General features: G+C 40.5%; 1 protein-coding gene across 3 annotated transcripts in view; it reads left to right on the forward strand.

Annotated features, from left to right (window-relative positions):
* The window catches only part of AMER3 (APC membrane recruitment protein 3), a 57,961-nt gene extending 50,868 nt beyond the window's left edge, over nt 1-7,093 (forward strand). For 2 of the 3 annotated variants that reach the window (XM_084639317.1, XM_084639318.1), the window contains exon 3: nt 7,006-7,093. The gene's annotated coding sequence lies outside the window, so the exon portion shown is untranslated. The remainder of the gene's footprint in view (nt 1-7,005) is intronic. The other variant, XR_014712995.1, reaches the window with a different exon arrangement.
* The last annotated feature ends 16,055 nt before the right edge of the window (nt 7,094-23,148 follow it).

Here is a 23,148-nt window from a genome sequence, read left to right on the forward strand (position 1 = left end):
TTTTGTAGAGAATCATGTAGATCTTTATTCCTATTGCCTGTTCCTCTGATGCTTACAAAAAACTATGCATACATAAATTTGTCTATATAGAGGCTTTGTAAGTGTACTGAATAGGCAAACGTATATGGCCTTGTACAGTACAATATCCAGGCTAACAAACCAGAGGGCCTACAGTGGATTTGGTTTTTCAAAATGCTGTCGTAGAGGTTATCCTAGTCACATCTCATATATTATTATGTATTATTTATATTACTGAACCACCTTAGGAGTCCCAGTCATGGATAGGACTCCATTGTGACAGGTGCCATACAAACAAAGAACAAAAAGATGGTCCCTTCCCCACCAGAGCTGCTTATCTCAATATAAGAAAGACCACAGATGGATACAGAAACATAAATGGAGGAGTACAAGGAAGCAGAGAGACAATATTGGTCAGCATTCTAGGCAGAGGTCTTAGCCATAGGCACCAAGTTTCTAACCTGCTGAGGGGCGTGAGCCCCACAGCTCCACCCAGGCCCTGCCCCACTCCCCCCCTCCTCCCAAGGTCCCACCCCTGCGCCACCTCTTCCCGCTCCCACCCCTTCCCCCGAGCACGCTGTGCCCTCGCTCCTCCCCCCTTCCCCCAGTGCCTCCTGATACCGTGAAGCAGCTGATCCACAGCAGGCGGTAGGTGCTGGTGGGGGGGAAGGCGCTGATTGGCGGGGCCCACTGGCAGGCAGGAGGCACTGGGGGGAGGGGGAGATTCTAGTAGAGGGGCTGCTGATGGGTGCTCAGCACCCATGATTTTTTTTCCCTGTGGGTGCTCCAGCCCTGGAGCAGCCACGGAGTCAGCACCTATGGTCTTAGCGCACCAGGGGCCTAACTGTTGTCCAGTTTTTTGTAGGCCTTACAGCAAAGGAGTGTTTTAAGGAGGGATTTGAAGGAGAACAATGAGTTAGTTTTGCAGAGATTTATGAGGGGCTCCTCCCAAGAAGGAGGGGCAGCATGAGAGAAGGCACAAAAGTTTAACAAGTGACAATTTAACAAGTGGGCAATGGAGGCTGACATTAGCCAACTGTATTCACCATTTTTATAGTGAATGAGAGATGGTAGGTACAGTGGGGACAGGCCATGAAGGGCCTTGAAAAGTGAAGACAAATAAGCAACTTATATCTGACGTGATAGAGAAGGGGTTGTCAATGGAGGGATGGCTAGCCAGGGGTGATATAGTCAAAGAAACAGACTAGGCAAACGATATTTGCAGCAGCATTCTGAATGGATACAAGCGAGGCAATTCTGAATCTGTCAAGGCCACAAAATCTGGTTGTGAGGACCTAGAGGAAGACTCGAGTCAAAGATGATGTCCAGGTTATGGGCCTCAGTAATGGCAGAATGGTGACATTGTCCACAGTGATTGAGAAAGTGGGGAGAGCTTGGTTATGAAGCTTATCCTCAGATAGACTTCTATCAGCTTGGCATAACACTGATTGCTTGTCATGTTTGCTGACCCTAATTTTCACAAGTTAACCAAACATGCCTTCAAACTCCAAGGCGAGGATCGTAGAAGTTTCAATATTATCCAAGCTGGCATGACATTGTAAACATAGCTACGTTGTATTTAACATTGAATACATTACTGGCTCTAGGTTTCATTTTTTTTTTTAAATTGGAGAATCTGGGTTACCACTTTAAATATAATACTGTTCACATCAAAATAGCAAAAAAAACCCAGCAGTGACATCACTCACATCAACATTAAGTACAAATATTACCTGTAAGATTTAAAACAGATACGGGAAGAGATTATTTAGCATCATTTTATTGCAGGTTTACTGTTAGTCACATTCACTCAGTTGTAGTGACAAAGATTTTGAGCATATGAGTTCGTCCCATCTTACAAACACAGGCTTGTGCAAGCAGCTCTCTCATGCAGAGAGATAAGAAAAAAACCCAATCAGGTTGAGGAAGACAGGGTGGAGAGATTGAAAACTGATATCTAGACTGTCAGTGACCTTGAGACTGAGATTCACTGCTAACGCAGACTGATGGACGCACAACCTGCAAACCCCACAGCAAATTGACAAAGTATGTTTAGATCCACAGCGCAGAAGGCGCAGTCTCTGAGATCGTGATGCAGTGCACATGAAATCATTTACAATGTAAGATATTTTGATTTATAGGACCCCCCCCCCCATTGTTAAGGCACCTAACAAAGTACACAGGCTCCAAAACTACATTTTTTTCTTTGGGTACTATTTTATGGCTACTGCCCTCCAAGCCGCTGTGATCTAATGTATTAATTAATTATGATTACATTAGGACTTTCAGGGAGTCTTGCTTCAGTACCAAACGAACTGTCAAACTATACCGATAGCTACCAGCTCCATTTCTCCTGCTGTAGTCCCATTGGTTGATCACTGGCTGGTACTATTGCTCTGACTGCTCATGTAGCATTAACTGCAATCAGGTAATATGTTGGCTTGTGTCAAGGTTCCTTCCTCACTCTGAACTCTAGGGTACAGATGTGGGGACCTGCATGAAAACCTCCTAAGCTTACTTTTACCAGCTTAGGTTAAAACTTCCACCAGGTACAAACTATTTTACCTTTTGTCCTTGGACTTTTGCTGCCACCCCCAAACGTCTAACCAGTATTATTTTATTAGGAAACAGGCCGTTTGGAAATGTCTTTCCCCCCAAAATCCTCCCAAACGTTACCCCCCCTTTCCTGGGGAAGATTTGATAAAAATCCTCACCAATTTGCATAGGTGACCACAGACCCAAACCCTTGGATCTTAAGAACAATGCAAAAGCATTCAGTTTCTTAAAAGAAGAATTTTAAGAACAGAAAAAGTAAAAAGAATCACCTCTGTAAAATCAGGATGGTAAAGACCTTACAGGATAATTAGATTCAAAACACAGAGAATCCCTCTAGGCAAAACCTTAAGTTACAAAAAGACACAAAAACAGGAATATCCATTCCATTCAGCACAGCTTATTTTTCTCAGCCATTTAAAGAAATCAGAATCTAACGCATATCTAGCTAGATTACTTACTAAGTTCTAAGACTCCATTCCTGTTCTGTCCCCAGCAAAACCTTCACACAGACAGAGAAAAACCCTTTGTTTCTCCCCACCTCCAGCTTTGAAAGTATCTTGTCTCCTCCTTGGTCATTGTGGTCAGATGCCAGCGAGGTTATCCTAGCTTCTTAATCCTTTACAGGTGAAAGGGTTTTTCCTCTGGCCAGGAGGAATTTTAAAGGTGTTTACCCTTCCCTTTATATTTATGACAGCTTGTATTATGCAGGTCAAACTAGATGACCATATCTGTTCCTTCTGGCCTTAAACTCTATGGTTCTATGATTATAGAACCGGGGGGGGGGGGGGATTTAAACCCTGCCCCTCCCTCCAGCCTTAGCCCCTGATCTCTCCTGGATTAACATCAGATATCCCTGGATGTTTTATAAACCCCTTTGTCCATAGCCTAGACAAGGCCAAAGCATTCACAGACATTCAGGACTTTTCAGTGACAACAGTCTGAGTTTTGAGTTTCTAACTATACAAATAAACCACCAGGCAAGATTTACATTTCACATAACAGTACTTGTAACCCTTGTGGGCTCTCCCATCCCTGTCTCATGTTGGCAGTAGATAAGCAGTATAGTCTAGTGGTTAGAACCAGGGACAGGAATACAGAACTTCTGAGTCCTAGTCCCACCTCTGCCACTGACTTATGATATTTTGGACAAGACTCTTCATCTCTCTGAGCCTTAGTTTACCCAACTGTAAAACTGATGGGCAATGTGGCTTAAGTGGAAATTTTCATAAAACACAGATCCTACAATGGAAAGCTTTATAGAACTGCAGAGTATTAAACAGTGTCACAGTCTGACACAAGCACCTTCATGAGTATTCAACACATCATGAGAGCCCAGCAGAATAAATCCAAGAGAAAAAATAATTCAAATACCTTCAACTTTTAAGTTCAAGTTTTCCAACCAAAACCACTTAGTTTTGTTCTGGCAACAGTAACAAGTTACTGACTATAGGAGTTTCAGGTGCCACACCTCTGTAGTTAGTAGAAAGCATTTTCAATAGCTGGGATATGGCTAAGAAATTGTCTGCACTTGCCAGAAATAATCTGAGAGTTCATCTTGGGTGTTCATTTGATGAATTCATTAATTCAATGTGCTCAGCTCCAGCAAACTTGGCATACAAAGGCAACCCACAGGAATACATCTGTTGGAAACGTGAGCGTTGCAGCAAGGACCAATTGTCCAAGTGAGGCTCTACAACTCAAAAGATGTATTGCAAACATATATCTAGCAGTTTGCAAAACGAAATGTGAATAAAAACAGATGGAGCATGAACCACTTTCAGCCACTAGATGGCAGAGTTTCACAAGCAGGGTTTGCACTTTTGGCTTTGATGTGGTGCTGTGCATAATTCACACAATGAATTCTTAACAGTTCCAGCAGTTAATGGACTAAATTTTGAGGTGCTGGATAGTGCAGATGGTTTATTCGTTATCTTGTAATCCCAGGAAAACAGTGTTCAAAACAACTAAACTGCAAAAGCTTCAGAATGTCACACAGTCACTGCCTTTGCTGGATGAGTGTTGTTGCAACTTGTGCGCATCTGCAGGGATTGGCCCTGGGTTAGCACCCCTTCCCATTAAGGATGGGCACAGGGCTCCGACAGCCGTTCTGAGAAGTCAGGAATACATCTATTCCTCACCTTTTTCAGTCTGTGTAATGAGCAGCGGCACAAGCAGGAAAGCCATTTGTGGGCTCTCCTAGAAAACCCTGGCAGGTTAGCAATGCACAGGTGGATCATTGGCATAGGGAATCGCATGTATCAAAGTGCGCTGAGAAGCTAAGAATAACCCTTTGCCCCACTGAGAATCGTCATGACAGTGTCTCCCAAATGTATGAATTTGAAATGCTAGTAAAAGTCAAGAAAAAGAGCACAAATATATTTTGGTTAGAAGTCCACACTGAGAAACTCACCACACAGAGCTCAGAGAGGTGGGAACTCTGTGGACATCTCTCTTCAAAAGAATCCTCCCCGCCCCATCTATCTTCTCCTGCCCAATATACCTGACAAGTTACCTTCTGGCTCCCTCCAGTGGAATAATTCCACTCTTCCTTCCATACCTTTCCCCACTACAGGGAAAAGGTTAACATTGACAAGTGGAGAAGAAAGCCGTAAATTCTCTTCTATACTTTGAGATATGTTTAAAGGGCCAAATCTCCAAATAAGCCAGGGCCCTGGGAGCCACGCAGGGTGTGTACGTGCACATTCTGGCCAATTTTAATGACATCTGAATCATCGTGGCCACAAAAACAGATCTACGTACACAGAAAATGGAGACTAATGTCTCCTGCGACCCTGCAGACATCTGCTAATATCCAGGCTTTTCTAGATCACTGGGAAAAGCAACAATATCATTTTTTTTTAAAATAAGGAAAAAAATATATCCTCCTCTTTAGCTGGATCTGGACAATGATGGGTCTCAAGGATTGGCTTCTCTTTTTCCTGTCTAAGCTCTGTTCCCTTTTCTGGTCTATTCAATATCTCTCTCACTGTCATGGTGTGCATTTGGCCATGGGGCTTGTAGCAACCATGGCCCAGGCACCACACAAGTCCTGAGATTTTATAGGTACTCCCAAAAGCTTGAATTCATCCAAAAGCCTGAGACAGGCAGCCATGTTCCAGAATGAGGACTCAATTTATTATCCCCTCCCCTACCAGTGACACTACACCCCATATAGTAATCCTATCTTCACATTTAATAAGCACCATCACATCCTATGGAAATAGGGAGTCTTTTTGTACTTAGAATTTTCCCTGCTCAGTTGTGGCTCCCAAGCTGAAGTAACGGGTCTTTTCCCTTTTCATTAAGTTTTGTTCCAATTCTAGGGCTACCAAGGGAATAAAGTGAAAAAAAAAAAATGGAAACCCAGCACCAGAGCAAACACAAAACCAGGCAAATATGCTGTAAAAACATACAGTGACAGAGGAATTTCATAAAGACTGGGGCTTGGATAAACATTCACAAGTTTGGATACTTCACTGAATCAACAGAGGCCTCCCCCCAGGCCCAGCCATCCTCCATCTCTTCACAGATCCCCTGCCTGATGGCCGACGAGATAAAATAGTGGCTTGTGAGAGAATGTAGAATGGCCAGCAATGCCACTCTGGTATGGCTGAAGGATGGCTAAAAGACCTATACCACACCTGTCCCTATCAGTATTTTGTCCCCCACTCATCTGTCTGCATCCCCAACCACACCTGTCCACCTAGGCGAAGAGGGCTATAGGAGAGGTGGTGGGGGTTGACTCCATCTCCTACCCCACCATCTCACTACAGCATTAAGTGGTGTTGTGCGTACTGTAGGGCGGTAAATGATGCTTGTATGTTTTAAATGGGAACAGAGCATCCTGGCCACCCTCTGCTTTAGTTCTACACAAAGTCACCTGCTTCCCACCTAACTCTATATTGAGTCTACTGCGATGGAACACACACTGCTGACTTCCCACTGGTCACTGCATGTACGTGCCTCATGGCACTTTGTAATGAGGAAAGAAGTTCCTGAATAATTCTGAGGAGCAGCTGGGTCTCTGGAGGCAGCCTACATAGTCTGGGGAGATTTGAGGGACTAATACCAATACATCAGTTCCCAAGGATTCAAGAGTCAGAAATACCATATGCCCCAACCCAAACAACTGCCCACCAACAGAGAAGGGGCTGGATTTCAGTGCTGAGAGCAGTAATATTATATCAGTACTACATCAATTGCACTGTTAAAAAAAAAATCACAACTAACAGGAGATTTTTCTGACCACGCTGCTATTTGCAGCCAATTTCTATTCTTATTTTTCTAGTTGCGCTACTGCATTTATTCTTTCAACTTATATAATAAAATAAGAATGCCTATAAAAGTGCACACTAAACACAGCTTATTTTTGTTCTGTATTTAGAAGCAATATAAAATGAACACTCAGTATGTTTTCTGCTTATATTTCAGGTACAACACTGAAGAAACCAGTTGTAAATAATGATGGCTTCCCACCTGTGTGTTTAAATGAAGCAAGTCACAATGAGGCCAAGCTGGTGTCATAAGCAACAAGGATTTCTCACCAAGGGACCCAGTGGAGACCGTACAGGGGAAAAATCATCCTACTCTGTCATCTTAACAACAAATATTGTTGGAGCTTAGGACACACACCCTTGAATCCAGGTTTGCAAATGGACAATAAACATGCTCCATTTTTCAATTACAATGAGTTTATGGTGAAAGTTGTTCCATAACATGAATGTGTAATGAAATGAATATATTTTCTGTCATATTGCACCATATGATGAAGTCTTTCAGGCGACAAAAAATACCAGTATGTTTTTTTTAAAAAAATGCAAATATGTGCCGAATAAGCATTAACTTGGTTTAGATAATTTAGAGGATTTTCATTCTTTTGGATAATGTATATATTGTGAATGTCTACTGAACTTCACAGAAGTGCTTAATAGATTTTATTGTAATAGTTTAATCATCTTTAACTTGATCATGCAGATTACATTTGTACGCTGAGATTTACCTGGTTTAAAACATTTTGTAAATATGGAGATAAAAATAACAGGAAGTATAAAATGGTCTGCCCTATATTCTCCAAAGAAGTTTGTTTACTATGTACCCTAGTTATAGAGGGTTGTGTCTGAGAATGACTATTAAAAAGTTGTTACCTTAAAACAGAAGTAAGAAAAACACCCTGTTTAAGTATAAGACAGTGGTTTTATTTAATCCCAGAAAGACTTATTTTTCTAATTTAGAACCCAGTTAGATATACCAATTAGATATACCACTAATCTCACTTTCATTTTCTACAAAGAAGCTTCTCAAGGTGGTTTAACTCAAGAGCCATTATTTTCAAGATAGTTCTAAGTTATGCTTAATTGCAAGAGGTCACATACTGGAAGGGCACAGGATTATACTGGATTGAAACTGGATACATAAAAATTCTATGGCCTGTACATTGGACTGTGATCTAATGGTCCCTTCTGGCCTTACAATCTATGAAAAGAATATTAGATCATCTAGTCGAGTATCCTGACTCAAATAGGGTTTGACATCTGATGCTTTGTGGAAGGAAAAAAAAATCCATAATGCATGTAGACAATTATATGGGGTGGAGAATGAGGTGAGGGAAGAGGATTCTTTACTGACTTCCACAAGCAGTCATTTTATACCTTGAAGCATGAGATGTGGTTACCCTTTGCTTGCACAGCGGTTAGTCAAGTACTGTAGATAGATATTTTAAAGCATGGATAATGTAGTGACTATTATCTAAATTTTGCTGAATCTGAATTGGTACAAAAACAACAATGCACTGAGATCAGGGATCTGTGAAATGAAATTCAGTGTTCCAGAGATAGCATATGGTTTAAAAAATGTCTCTCATGGATAGTTATGAAGTGAAACCCTAGGATCACCCAGGTTTCCAGTACAGGTCATCTTCAGGATGAAAGCATTTGCCACGAAGAACCTGTCCTCTAAAGTATAGAGGACCATTTGTGACCCTCCTTTGTTGCTGAGATATAGGTAAGGGCGGGCTGCTAAGAATTTACCATTTAGAATGTAAAAAGTCTAAAATCACAAACAAGTCATCACATAGTGTGTCACCTTAGCATTGCTGAAGGGATGCCTATTTGTGGGCTAATCAAATAATAATAAACATATGGCTCAACAGAAGAGGTTGTGTAAGAACGTGTTTTTCTTCACAAAACTGATCTCTTATTTTAGAATTATTCAACTGGCCTCTTATCTTCACAGTTTACTTCCAAACTGTCCTGCAATACTGATGGCCAATGAGAGAATTTCTCTACAATGTGACACATGCTGAACCCTCCCCTTTTCCCATGGATTCTAGGCTTAGGTAACAACGGGGGGTGGGGGGAAGCAGAAGAGAGGAACAAAGCAAGGCGATAGAAGTAAAAAAGAGCCAATACTGTAACTAGAATTAATAGAAATACAGACTACTACCAGCTTGCTCTTATGCAGCACATTCATCCATACCTCTCCTAGTGCTTTACAAAGGAGGTTAGTATCATTATCCCCATTTTACAGCTGGATAAAATGAGGCACAGGGAGGGGACATGACTAGACCAGTTCTCATGGTGCCCAGGATTGCAAGTCTCCTTGTTACTCCCTGACTCCAAAGTGAGGGAAACTTGTTTGTGCTTAGCTGGGTGTTGGCTCCTGAACACCACCAGTCTGTTAACCACTCAAGCACTTGCCTCTGGGCTATGTCAACCCTTACTTTGCCTTGCAAGTTAACAATAGGTGCACCCCAATCCCCAAGTCCTCTTTGAAGCGTTCCCATGAGATATCCAGCCCCTGAATAGCCCCTGGCTACTCACAGACATTCCAGATCCATTGTTCCCAAAGGAATAGAACACACAAGCTTATGAGATTCAGCTCATGTTCAATACTTAGCTTAATACCAGATATATATTTATTTTGAAAACATTATTAAGTTTATTATCAAAGATTCAAGTAACAGTGAAATAAATAGTTACATATAAAAAAAAACCAAAAACAGCTTTCTAGAGACTAAGCTTAACTAACAGGTTAACCTCCTGTTTAAAAAAGATCTCACCCAAAGTCTTCTGCAGTATTTTCAACCAAGGCTGGCTGAGAGCCCATTTTTATGAATGAAAGCATGCTGTCCATTTACTTTCTAGGTGCAGGATACCGGGTGTCTTCTCTGCCTCTCAGCAATACCCTCAAAGTTCACTGTCTTTACTCTTAGTCAGAAGAACTCCCACATGGCTTGTTTTTTCCTGTGTGCACCTTCCTTGCTGATTTCACATCTCTTTGTTAACATTTGACTTCATATATAAAGAGGCATCTATTGTATTAGCTTAGAATGCATAATTTACATCCTGACAGAGATACGCATTTCTTACCTTCTGTCTAGAGCAAAGCCTCCTGTCTACAGCAAAACCGCTTTTTCCACCTTTGCTGGTGACTAATACCTTGATACAGACTTTATACTGAAAATATGTTTTTTTTTATATACACACACAACTCCTGACAGAGTATCTGTACATATATTTCACAACAATATTAATGACCACTGTGACACTTACTTTCATTTGAGCCCTCACATGGCATTCTGTGGTGAACTAGAAAGCAGACACCTGCACCATGAGGTGCCTGTAACCCGTCTGCTTCCCCTTGCTGGTTGGCATTTAGTGGTTCTTGGGTCACACTCAAGCGGTACTTGTTTCTTTAACTGGTATCTGCTCTTCTCTTACTTTGGTTTTCTCCCTCCCCTATCCCACCCACTAGCTCTGCGTGGACCTCCTTGTCCCCCCTAGCTGCCTGGACTAAAAGTATCTGGTAAGTTTTTTCCCTACCGCCACACCTGTACTTTGCCTAAATGGTCTCCCTCACAGCAAAGATTCCCCTCACCTTCCCCACCCCCCATGGCTAGACCACAGAGATTTATGAGTCTACTACAACCTTCTAGCTTGGGCAGTATAGGGGTACACTTTTAGACCCAGAGAGCCTGGGTTTGATTCCTGCAGTCAGCAGCCCAACCAGGGGTGCTGCATGACACATGATGGTGAAAATGCAAGCCACCAGGTCTATGCTAATTGTCTCAGAGTTGCTAGCCTCAATGGTTGAACAAATGCTGAGAGATATGCAGAAATTTTCAGCAAGGACAAGTATGTAATGGTGACACCTCATGGCTCATCTGGGGAATTAGCTCACTACTGTCCATGCCCCATCCTACAGTTAGTCAGCCCTCCTGTTGCCTATGTCACTCACTCTATCTCTTCTGTGACTCATCCTTCCAGCTAAGTCACAATCATCTTCCCCTTCTGGGGTCTCTCTTCAGGCAGTCTCCAAACCCACTGCAACACTCCCACAGTGGATTGTAAGGGAAGTCAGGGCCCACCTGTTTCTGCACAGGTGATCATCATCCATAATTAAGCCTCATCACATCCTAGGTCTCCTTCAGGTGCAGCCTATGGCTAATTGTCCTCTCTTGCCATTAACCCTGCCAGGACTCTCATGGGGTGAATTCCCCATCAAAAATAATTAAATCAATTTTTTTTCTTTGAACATTAAAAAAATATTCAACCTTCTTGTGGCCCACCTTGAATGAGGTGGCAAACAAACATAGCTGCCACCCACTGGTTCAGCAGCAAGTATCTAGGATAACCTGGTTACATTGTGTATGCTTCATTTTCCTTGCATGTGAAGCTTCAGATGTGCTGACAAATTGAACCCATATAATGTGAATATTCATTTTAAATTGCAGTATGCTTTGAAGGAACAGGTTCCCACTTAGGTCTTTCAGTCTGTAATACATTAGTATTTCTGTTTAGTCTACACATTTTGATGGTCTACTAAATTTTAAATGACTCAAACCTAAGATGAAGGAAGGAAGCCTAATAATCTAAACCCTATACATTCTTTTGTGGCTCATTTAAACCAACTACTGTATATTGTTCCTTGTCTTATATTCTTTGCACACCCAAAGTGTGCAAGGAGTGGAGTACTGGGTCCATGGTGAGCACATGCCTATAAGACATGAATAATTCCTTAAGATTTAAAGGCAACCTGAAAAGATTAAAATAATAATACCTAACTCTAAAATAATGCTTTTTATCAATAGATTTCAAAGTGCTTCACAGTCTTTATCCTCTGTGAGATAAGTAGTTATGCCCACATTACAGGTGGGGAATAGAGAGACTAAGTGACTTACCTCCCAATCTTACACAGAACATCTCTGGCAGAGCAAGAAATCAAACCTCGGGTTTCTCAAGTCCTGATCTAATGGCCTAACCACTGCACCATCCTTTCTAAAAGTAATGGGGTTCTACTTATACTCCTTTTTTGGTTCATTACAATGTAGCCAGAAGCCATGAAAGGAATTTTGTGTTTTGTTTTTTATTTTTTTTCTCCTAGAAATAGCAAGCCTTCTCATTCCTGCTTTTGTGGCAGAATTCACTGTGAGCTCTGAGCACTCAGCTGTTGAAACTTTAACAGAGATCTTTTCTCCCAAGGTCATAGGGCAACTGAGTTAAATAGTATTTAAACACTGTAGCCAGAATAAAAAATCACCCGTCCCATCAAAATGGACAGGTTGCATTGCCTGAAAATTACCGACACTACTAGCTTTCCAGACAATTCCAAGAAAAACAGGGCACACAAGATGCAAATTTCTAATGTGAGGCATGCTAAAAAAAAAGGTTGTTTTTAAAAGGCCCACACCTTCCAGGGCTTCTTGATGCATCATAAATAAGCCAGAAAGGGACACTAGGGCACCACTACTTCTTTCCTCTAAAGATCATCTTTAAGGAATAGGAGTCTTCAGATTAAATTGTCAGTGGAGTTTTGAGGCTTGGCAAAAAACTGGAACACTGTGCCAAATTCAACTCACTTGTGTGAATGGGCACAACCCAATTGGTTTCGACTGCTCAATTTAAGGCGTTAAAAATAAGATAAAAAATAAAGTAAATAAAATGTAGATTATGTTTTAAGGGCCCACCCTTAGAATTTTATATATCAAGTAAAAACATTTTAAATCTGAAAGTGACATCAAAATATTTTGTGTTCTAACAGGATATTATATTCACAACATAGTAGACCATGAGTGCTGTGCTGGACTGGAGAGGGCTTCTGTTACACAGAAGTGGTAGGGAGCAGGGGCTCTTGGGAGGGCAAATCCCTACTTTAATAAAATGAATGGTCCTGCTACACCAAGCAAGGCCCAGCAACCTGAACACAGATTTACCATGCTTAATTCCTGTTCAAGCCAAACAATGTAAAATGTGAAAAAAACTACATGATGTTAGCAGTGTTGTCATGGCCATGTTGGTCCCAGTGTGTTAGAAAGGTGGGTAAGGTAAAGAGATGAACTTTCAAGGTACACAGAGCTTCTGGTCTGAAGGAAAGCTCTATGTAGTTTGAAAGCTTGTCTCTCACCAACAGAAGTTGGTCCAATAAAAGAACATAAGACATAAGAATGGCCATACTGGGTCAGACCTAAGGTCCATCTAGCCCAGTATCCTGTCTTCTGACAGTGGCCAATGCCAGGTAATCATCAAGTGATCTACCCCCTGTTGCCCATTCCCAGGTTCTGGCAAACAGAGGCTAGGAATACCATCCCTGCCCATACTGGCTAATAGCCATTGATGGATCTATCCTCCATGAATTTATCTAGTTCTTTTTTGAACCCTGTTATAGTCTTGGCCTTCATAACATCCTCCGGCAAAGAGTTCCACAGGTTGACTGTGCATTCTGTGAAGAAATACTTCCTTTTGTTTGTTTTAAACCTGCTGCCTATTAATTTCATTTGGTGACCCCCTAGTTCATGTGTTCATGTGTTATGAGAAGGAGTAAATAATATTTCCTTATTTACTTTATCCACATTAGTCATGATTTTATAGATCCCTATTATATCCCCCCTTAGTCATCTCTTTTCCAAGCTGAAAAGTCCCAGTCTGATTAAGCTCTCCTCATACGGAAGTCGCTCCATACCCCTAATCATTTTTGTTGCCCTTTTCTGAACCTTTTCCAAGTCCAATATATCTTTTTTGAGATTGGGCAACAACATCTGCACGCAGTATTCAAGATTGGGAATATCTATTCCTTTCATAATGATTCCCAACATTCTGTTTGCTTTTTTGACTTCCGCTGCACATTGAGTGGATGTTTTCAGAGAACTATTCACAATGACTCCAAGATCTCTTTCTTGAGTGGTAACAGCTAATTTAAGAACCCATCGTTTTATATGTATAGTTGGGATTTTGTTTTCTAGTGTGCATTCCTTTGCATTTATAAACATTGAATCTCATGTGCCATTTTGTTGCCTAGTTACCCAGTTTTGAGAGATCGTTTTGTAGCTCTTCACAGTCTGCCTGGGATTTAACTATCTTGAGTAGTTTTGTATCATCTGAAAATTTTGCCACCTCACTGTTTACCCCTTTTTCCAGATCATTTATGAATATGTTGAATAGGACATGGTCCTAGTATAGACCTCTGGGGGACACCACTATTTACCTCTCTCCATTCTGAAAACTGACCATTTATTCATACCCTTTCCCCTCTATCTTTTAACTAGTTATTGATTCATGAGAGGACCTGCCGTCTTATCCAACAACTGCTTACTTTGCTCGAGAGCCTTTGGTGAGGGACCTTGTCAAAGGCTTTCTGAAAGTCCAAGTATACTATATCACTAGATCACCCTAGTCTACATGATTGTTTGGCCCCCTCTAGAATTCAAATAGAGTGGTGAGGCATGATTTCCCTTTACAAAAGTTGTATTGACTCTTCCCCAACATATCACATTCATCTACATGTCTGATAATTCTGTTTTTTTGTTTTTGTTTTTTACTATAGTTTCAGCCAGTTTTCCTGGTACCGAAGTTAGGCTTCGCGGCCTGTAATTGCCACAGTCACCCCTGGAGCCTCTTCTGCGATTTGACTTCTTGCGATTTGTTCTAATATTTAACAATTTACTTTAAGGTCTTTGTTTTATGGTATAGTGAGATGTTCATATCTTGCATGCTTGGAAAAGCTTCCTTGGAAGTGTGGCCATGTGTGGGAGTTCAGTAACATTAGGTGAAAGTTCTATATTGTTAGTTGGTCCTTTAACCTATGAGATATGAGCGAGCCACGTGATCCAGCAACATTCTGTACTTCAGTATGGAGAATCTAAACTATAATTTAAGTATCCTATCGTAACCAGTTTAAGCACAAATAAAGGTGGAGCAACCAGAACTGCACACAATATTCAAGGTGTGGGTGTACCATAGATTTATATCAAGCCATTATATTTTTCTCTTTTTATCTTCCCTTTTCTTATGGTTCCTTTTTTGAGTGCAGCTGCAAATTGAGCAAATGTTTTCAAAGATATAGGAGTCATTGTGGATAGTTCTTTCTTGAGTGGTAACAGCTAATTTGGGCCACATCATTATAACCAGTTACCAATCCATAAGAGGACCTTCCTTATTATCCCATGACAGCTTACTTTGCTTAAGAGCCTTTGGTGAGGGACCTTGTCAAAGGCTTTCTGAAAATCTAAGTACACTATATCCACTGGATCCCCCTTGTCCATATGCTTGTTGACCCCCTCAAAGAATTCTAGTAGATTGGTGAGGCATGATTTCCCTTTACAAAAACCACGTTTACTCTTCCCCAACAAGTTATGTTCATCTATGTGTCTGACAATTTTGTTCTTTACTATAGTTTCAACCAGTTTGTCCGATACTGAAGTCAGGCTTACCGGCCTGTAATTGCCGGGATCACTTCTGGAGCCCTTTCTAAAAATTGGCGTCACATTATCTATCCTCCAGTCATCTGGTACAGAAGCTGATTTAAATGATAGGTTACAGACTACAGTTAGTAGTTCTGCAATTTCACATTTGAGTTCCTTCAGAACTCTTGGGTGAATACCATCTAGGCCTGGTGACTTATTACTCTTTAGTTTATCAATTTGTTCCAAAACCTCCTCTAATGACACCTCAGTCTGGGACAGTTCCTCAGATTTGTCACCTAAAAAGAATAGCTCAGGTTTGGGAATCTCCCTCACATCCTCAACCATGAAGACCTATGCAAAGAATTAATTTAGTTTCTCCGCAATGGCCTTATCGTTCTTGAGTGCTCCTTTAGCATCTCAATCGTCCAGTGACCCCACTGCTTGTTTAGCAAGCTTTCTGCTTCTGCTGTACTTAAATTTTTTTTTTTTGCTATTACTTTTTGAGTCTTTGGCTAGCTATTCCTCAAAATCTTTTTTGGCCTTCCTAATTATATTTTTACACTTCATTTGCCAGAGTTTATGCTCCTTTTTATTTTCCATACTAGGATTTAACTTCCACTTTTAAAAGGATGCTATTTTGTCTCTCACTGCTTCTTTTACTTTGTTGTTTAGCCATAGTGGCTCTTTTTTGGTTCTCTTACTATGTTTTTTAATTTGGGGTATACATTTAAGTTGAGCCTCTATTATGGTGTCTTTAAAAAGTTTCTATGAAGCTTGCAGGGATTTTACTTTTGGTGCTGTACCTTTTAATTTCAGTTTAACTAACCTCCTCATTTTTGTGTAGGTCCCCTTTCTGAAATTAAATGCTACAGTGTTAGGCTGCTGTGGTGTTTCCCCCATCACAAGGATGTTAAATTTAATTATACTATGGTCACTATTACCAAGCGGTCCAGCTATATTCACCTCTTGGACCTGATTCTGTGCTCCACTGAGGACTAAATCAAGAATTGCCTCTCCTCTTGTGGATTCCAGGACTAGCTGCTCCAAGAAGCAGTCATTTAAGGTACCAAGAAACGTTATCTCTGCATCCCGTCCAGAGGTGACACAATACCCAGTCAATATAGGGATAGTTGAAATCCCCCATTATTATTGAGTTTTTATTTTAATAGCCTCTCTAATCTCCCTAATTTTATTTTAATAGCCTCTCTAATCTCTCTAATCTCCCTGAGCATTTCATAGTCACTATCATCATCCTGGTCAGGTGGTCAGTAATATATCCCTACTACTATATTCTTATTATCTGAGCATGGAATTACTATCCATAGAGATTCTATGGTATAGTTTGATTCATTTAAGATTTTTACTTCCTTTGATTCTATGCTTTCTTTCACATAGAGTGCCACTCCCCCACCAGCACTACCTAACCCGCTTTGTCTCTCTACAACATCTCTACAGCATAGCGTGTTCCTCCCACTGTTTTCATTTTGCTTGTTATCAGATTGTTTAGCCAGTGAGGCAAAGGACCTGACCAGATGCTGAGCTGAGCATCCTCAGCTTTTGTGAATGATGAAGGCACTCATCACCGAACAAAATTGGCCCTTAACTACATAACACTAAGAGCAAGCGGTGGAACTGATGCAGTCAGAAATTTTAGACATGTGCATGCAAGGTAAGTGTTCCTTAGAAGACTGGAAAAGGAGGACTTGTGGCACCTTAGAGACTAACCAATTTATTAGAGCATAAGCTTTCGTGAGCTACAGCTCACTTCCTCAGATGCATATCGTGGAAACTGCAGCAGGCTTTATATATACACAGAGAATATGAAACAATACCTATTCCCACCCCACTGTCCTGCTGGTAATAGCTTATCTAAAGTGATTTCCAGCACAAATCCAGGTTTTCTCACCCTCCACCCCCCCACACAAATTCACTCTCCTGCTGGTGATAGCCCATCCAAAGTGACAACTCTTTACACAATGTGCATGACAATCAAGCTGGGCTATTTCCTGCATAAATCCAGGTTCTCACATCCCCCCACCCCCATACACACAGAAACTCACTCTCCTGCTGGTAATAGCTCATCCAAACTGACCACTCTTCAAGTTAAAATCCAAGTTAAACCAGAACATCTGGGGGGGGGGGGGGTAGGAAAAAACAAGAGGAAACAGGCTACCTTGCATAATGACTTAGCCACTCCAAGTCTCTATTTAAGCCTAAATTAATAGTATCCAATTTGCAAATGAATTCCAATTCAGCAGTTTCTCGCTGGAGTCTGGATTTGAAGTTTTTTTGTTTTAAGATAGCGACCTTCATGTCTGTGATCGCGTGACCAGAGAGATTGAAGTGTTCTCCGACTGGTTTATGAATGTTACAATTCTTGACATCTGATTTGTGTCCATTTATTCTTTTACGTAGAGACTGTCCAGTTTGACCAATGTACATGGCAGAGGGGCATTGCTGGCACATGATGGCAAGACTGGGTTATTAAAAAGGATGGGTGGGTGTTGTGAATACGCAAAAAGGCCTTATTTTGGCCTGCCTCACATCTGGTATTTATCTTCTATGTTATTGTTCTTGCTAAGTTACAAGGTCACTGGTAGGTGGATATTGGTTTAAAGATGCACAGCAAAGATGCAATTAGATTGAGGCACATTTAAGAGCAGTAAAAAAAAAAAAAAATAGAAGCATTGACATTTCCCCTGCTATGGAAAAGGAAAAAATACTGGTGGTAGCTTTGCTAGGGAAAAGTGTGCATGGATGCCCCGTGCAAACAGAAGATTCTCTGCGAAGTTGTTCAGCTGAAGAATGGATTTTGCAGTAGAAAATCTGAAATGCACATTATTTCTAAACCATGGACTGCAGAGTTGTTGAATACTTCAGTATTGATTGAATTGTAGATTGAATAGATTGAATGTAATTAAGCTACACACATTTATATGCTATGACTACTATATTTGTTAACTCTTTTTCTGTCATATCTGATGTATAGTATTAGGCTTTGTGTATTATATTTTAGTTACCATAATCTACATTGCATATTAAAATCACTTGAATCCTATGTTATGTATGGCTTCTTTTCAACATCATTTTATTTATTTACTTTACATACCATTTATAATTCACCATTTTCCAGCTTATCAGTTTTATTTAAATCTCTCATTTATTTCCTTCTCTACAATATGGCCTTTAGCACACGCAAAATGCAGCCCTTTCCCTTCAATCTCTTCTCTGGGTAGAAGTGCATGTGCTTTTGTACACAGTAGTCATCTGACACATAAGGTTTTCGGATGGCAGAACACCAGTTTAGTATAATTTAATCTATAGGAAACTAGCTAATTCCTAGGTGCAAGCCACCTGGTTAGAGCCTTGCACAGACACAACATTTGGAACTGCATCCGATCAGCGATCTGCAAAAATGGTCCACTGATATCTGCAGATTTGCAGGGCTCTACACATGGGAACTGGATAATTTTCTAAAGTTTCGCAGCTGTGCCTGAGAAGAGGGAAGTTTTCTGACCACTGGGAGGCAGTGCATGTCAAAACACTTGAAAGGAGCCAGTCTCAATTTACCTAGTCAAAGAAACCTTCCTCCCAACCCTATACAACCCTATGGTAGCAAGTACTACATCTGGTAGTAGGTTATTTTATAAACTAGTTAGTTAGCAGACACTCATTTTCCAACCTGTCTACTATAAATGCCTAGTGCATTTTTTAAGTGCCATGTTAATTATACTTACATTTTAATTAAAAAAGATTTTTTATTCTTCTTTGAAGGAGGAAAATACAAGAAATTAAGACTTGGATACTGTGTAAGGGATCACAGATTGGAAATCCAAGTATATACACACAGGCCTTTTCCCATCTTTCTAATTGTGGAACTCCCATTAAAGTTAATGAGAGTTCTGCATACAGAAAAATGGCAAAGGATCAGATAGGGAAAATGAAGGAGAATATACTTTAATATGGCATATTACAATTGTTGGAGGTGCTATAACATAGAATTTGTGAATAAAATTCTGCTTTCAGAAACCCATATGTACATATGTGCATTGGAGAGCCAAATGAGAATTTGAGCAAAAATGCTTTTCTAAGTTGAAATACTGCATTTCTCAAGTTACTTTTGTATCTGATATTTGCAATGTGCATAAAGACCCACATAAATATGGTAGCTTTAGAAATAAAAGCAACATTTTAACACGGAGCAGTAGGAGTCAATAGAAATGTCCCTTCAGGTTTGAACACAAAGTAATGATTAAGAGTTAACTGCTGGAGAATTGTTAGGTTTTGCTGTCTAAGACTCTTTCCACACTGTGCCCCTCCATTGTCTCAGAATCACATAGGGCCAAGTGGGGAAGAGTGCAGAGGCCACCTGGACATTCACACTTTGACTAATTTAATGTATATTTTAGGGCTGTCAATTAATCACAGTTAACTCATGTGATTAACTAAAAAAAATTAATCATGATTAAAAAATTAATCACGATTAATCACATTTATAACAATAGAACACCAATTGAAATTTATTACATATTCTTGGATGTTTTTCTACATTTTCAATATTGATTTCAATTACAACACAAAAAACAAAGTGTACACTGCTCACTTTATATGATTATTTTTTATTACAAACATATGCACTGTAAAAAGGATAAACAAAAGAAACAGTATTTTTCAATTGACCTCATACAAGTACCAAAGTGGAATCTCTTTATCGTGAAAGTGCAACTTACAAATGCAGGTGTTTTTTGGTTACATAACTGCACTCAAAAACAAAACAGTATCAAACTTTAGCGCCTACAAGTCCACTCAGTCCTACTTCTTATTCTGCAATCGCTAAGACAAACAAGTTTATTTACCTTGACAGGAGATAATGCTGCCCACTTCTGATTTACAATGTCAGATTTACAATGTGAGAACAGGCTTTTGCATGGGACTTTTGTAGTGGCGTTGCAAGGTATTTACATGCCAGATATGCTAAACATTCGTATGCCCCTTCATGGTTCTGCCACCATTCCAGAGGACATGCTTCCATCCTGTTGATGCTCGTTAAAAAAATTATGCATCAATTAAATTTGTGACTGTACTCCTTCGGGGAGAATTTTATATTCCCTGCTCTGTTTTACCTGCATTCTGCCATATATTTCATGTTATAGCAGTCTCGGATGATGTCACATGTTGTTGAACAGCATGATTAATCGTGATTAATTTTTTTAATCACTTGACAGACCTCGTATAATTGCTTTCATGCAGCCTACAGCCCCATCCTGTGAGGTCCTGAGCACCCAAAAATCCCACTGAAAGTGAATGGGCATTGAGGATGGTTAGTATCTCTCAGAACTGAAGCCTTAAAGTCTAATCATGTTAAGAGTATTTGAATGGCTTCAGTGGGAAGCATTTTCTCATCCATTTATGGAGGATTTACATCAACAATTTACTGTAAAGCTAACATGAATGTGTATGTCTATTGATGGTAATGAGGAGCTAAACATGCAAATCTCACACACCTGGATGGAAGACTGCAAATTCTCCCATGCTGGAACATTAAAAACATTGAAAGCTGGACACAACATTCAATATAATGTAATAATAATGAGTGTAATGCAAGAAAGTGCTGAACACCCTAAAATTCCTTTAGTGGGTCTTCAACAGTAGTTGAGAGCACTCAGAACCTTGCAAAACCAGGGCTAATGGTAGATGCTGTAATACAAAGAGAAAGGTGCAATGAAGCTGGCGGCATGGTAATCAGATAGCACCTTTCTTGTCCCTTATGGAAAAGACAAAGGCACACATTGCTATGACTGTGAGTTAGCTGAATAAGCAGCACACAAGAAAATGTGTGTTTGTATTACGGTACACAAAGGATGTGTCTGAGAACTGTCCTCTGTGCTCATGTACAGTATGTATTTTCTGCATGAAAAGAACTGCACAGATTCGATAGGCAGAGCGATTGTGTAAAAGTAGAATGCGATAGTATTCAGCTCCGTAATGAAGTTATATATTTTGCTTACTTGCATGTTACAGCAAACCTTTATGTAAATGCATCCCAGGGAGCAATCTGTAAAAACAAAACTGATATTTACAAAACATACTGTAAATTTTAAAAAATCTCAGACTTTTTCAAATGAATTTTTTTGTGTCTCTGTAATTTGAATTAACTTATATCACTGTATTAATAACTTGCCATAAGTGCTGTATGTGTCATTTGGATACTCTTATACTTGCCTTGCGTTTATGTGGTTCAAATACAATAAAAAAAGAGGGCTCAAGAACAAGACCCAATGGAACAGCATCCACAGTTGAAAAATTGCTAACTTGTTTTTGAAAAGCTGTCCAGCCTTGATGTTCTTCTAGGCAATCATTATCTTCTAAAAAATCACTGGTTAGAATTGTACCAAAAATCTGAGCCCTGTCTGGATCAATATTTTGAACTTATTTAAGTAGCATTTGTAATTCCAAGGTACATTTTGTGCTGCTTTTGAATGCTGTTTTCCAACATGTTGTTTCTTAAAGAGTAAATGGATGTTTTATTTGTTTGTTGTACCTGTGTTCATTTTGTCAGGCTTTCACAGCCACATTTTCCCCCTTTTACCAGTGGGAACAACTGAGTATTGTAACTGACCCCACAGCAGGGTCGCTGTGAGAGCTGTGGCATACCAGCCCCCTACAGGTCCAGCAGCACACTGGCTGGCTCTCCACGCACTCGGCTCTCCAGGCTCTAGCCCTCGGTGGGTTTCCACCATGAATGCTCAGTCTAATGGATAAGGCTGCCAGAAATAAAGTCACGGCTTCTTTACTGGCTCAGTGACTCACCCAAGCAGTTCCCAACCCACTCCTAAGGGCAGTGCGGGACAGGGGCAGTAACAGAGGAATCTTGTTGGGACCTCTCCACACCGCTTCTTGTCCTGAGACCTGCTGCCACCGCTACTGCTGGCTCCCTGCCAGCAACAGATTTCTGCCAGGGTTCATGTTAGGGGGCTTATTCCTTCACCCACTTACTTCCCTGGTCCTTCTCGCATGAACAGAGAGCAACAATACCCGAAGTCCAAAGGTGCAAACAATTCGATGTTTATTGGGGTGAACTTCCAGCAAGCATGATTCCAGTTTCCTTCCTTAGTATCCTCCTTCCCAGCTCTGACACCACAAAGCCTTACACCTGTGTCCCTGTTCCCATTTCCCCCTTTAGCAAAACATGATTCCAATTTTCTTACCCCCATTCCCTGTTCCCATCTCACACACCCACCCCCACCCACACCCCATCACTTCCTCATTGACTACAGATTATATAGTAAAACTTGAGTTCTGCTTAGCTATACCTTAACCAATCATTTTCCTGAAATTTAACTAACCAATCCTAACATATTGTAACATGATTATGTAACCAATTATATCCCACCACCTCAATTAGTTTACACCCAGCAAAATTAATTATACAGCAGACAGGAACAATCACAGAACCAGACAGAGATTATACAGACAAACAACAGCAAAGTGGGAACTATAATGACAAAACAATACAGAAGTGAGGATTTCACATCCCAGCTATTGATAAGTGAGTTCTTGCCAGACAGGATGCTATCAAACTAAGTTTCCTTTTACATTTTCTAGGCACTTCCCTTTCTCTGGAGGTGATAGGAATACAATCCTGTCCTGATAGTGCCTAACAGCCCAATAGCACCTTATTTCAATGTGACTAGTTTGGAATGTGAGGATGTGACCGTTCGCTTCCCAGCTTATGGCTGCCTCTGCTGCTTAGCCAAAGGCCTTAGCCTAAGAACAGGGCCTCAGACTGTCACAGTAAGAGAAGGCCCTTACACCAGCAGACAGTGATTTTGATTCTTTCTTTTATACCTCTATCACTAGCCAAGTGATAAGAATACACCTAAATTCTTAGAGTACAG

The sequence above is a fragment of the Lepidochelys olivacea genome, assembly GCF_965140295.1.
Source record: "Lepidochelys olivacea isolate rLepOli2 genome assembly, chromosome: 9".
Classification (NCBI taxonomy): domain Eukaryota; kingdom Metazoa; phylum Chordata; order Testudines; family Cheloniidae; genus Lepidochelys; species Lepidochelys olivacea.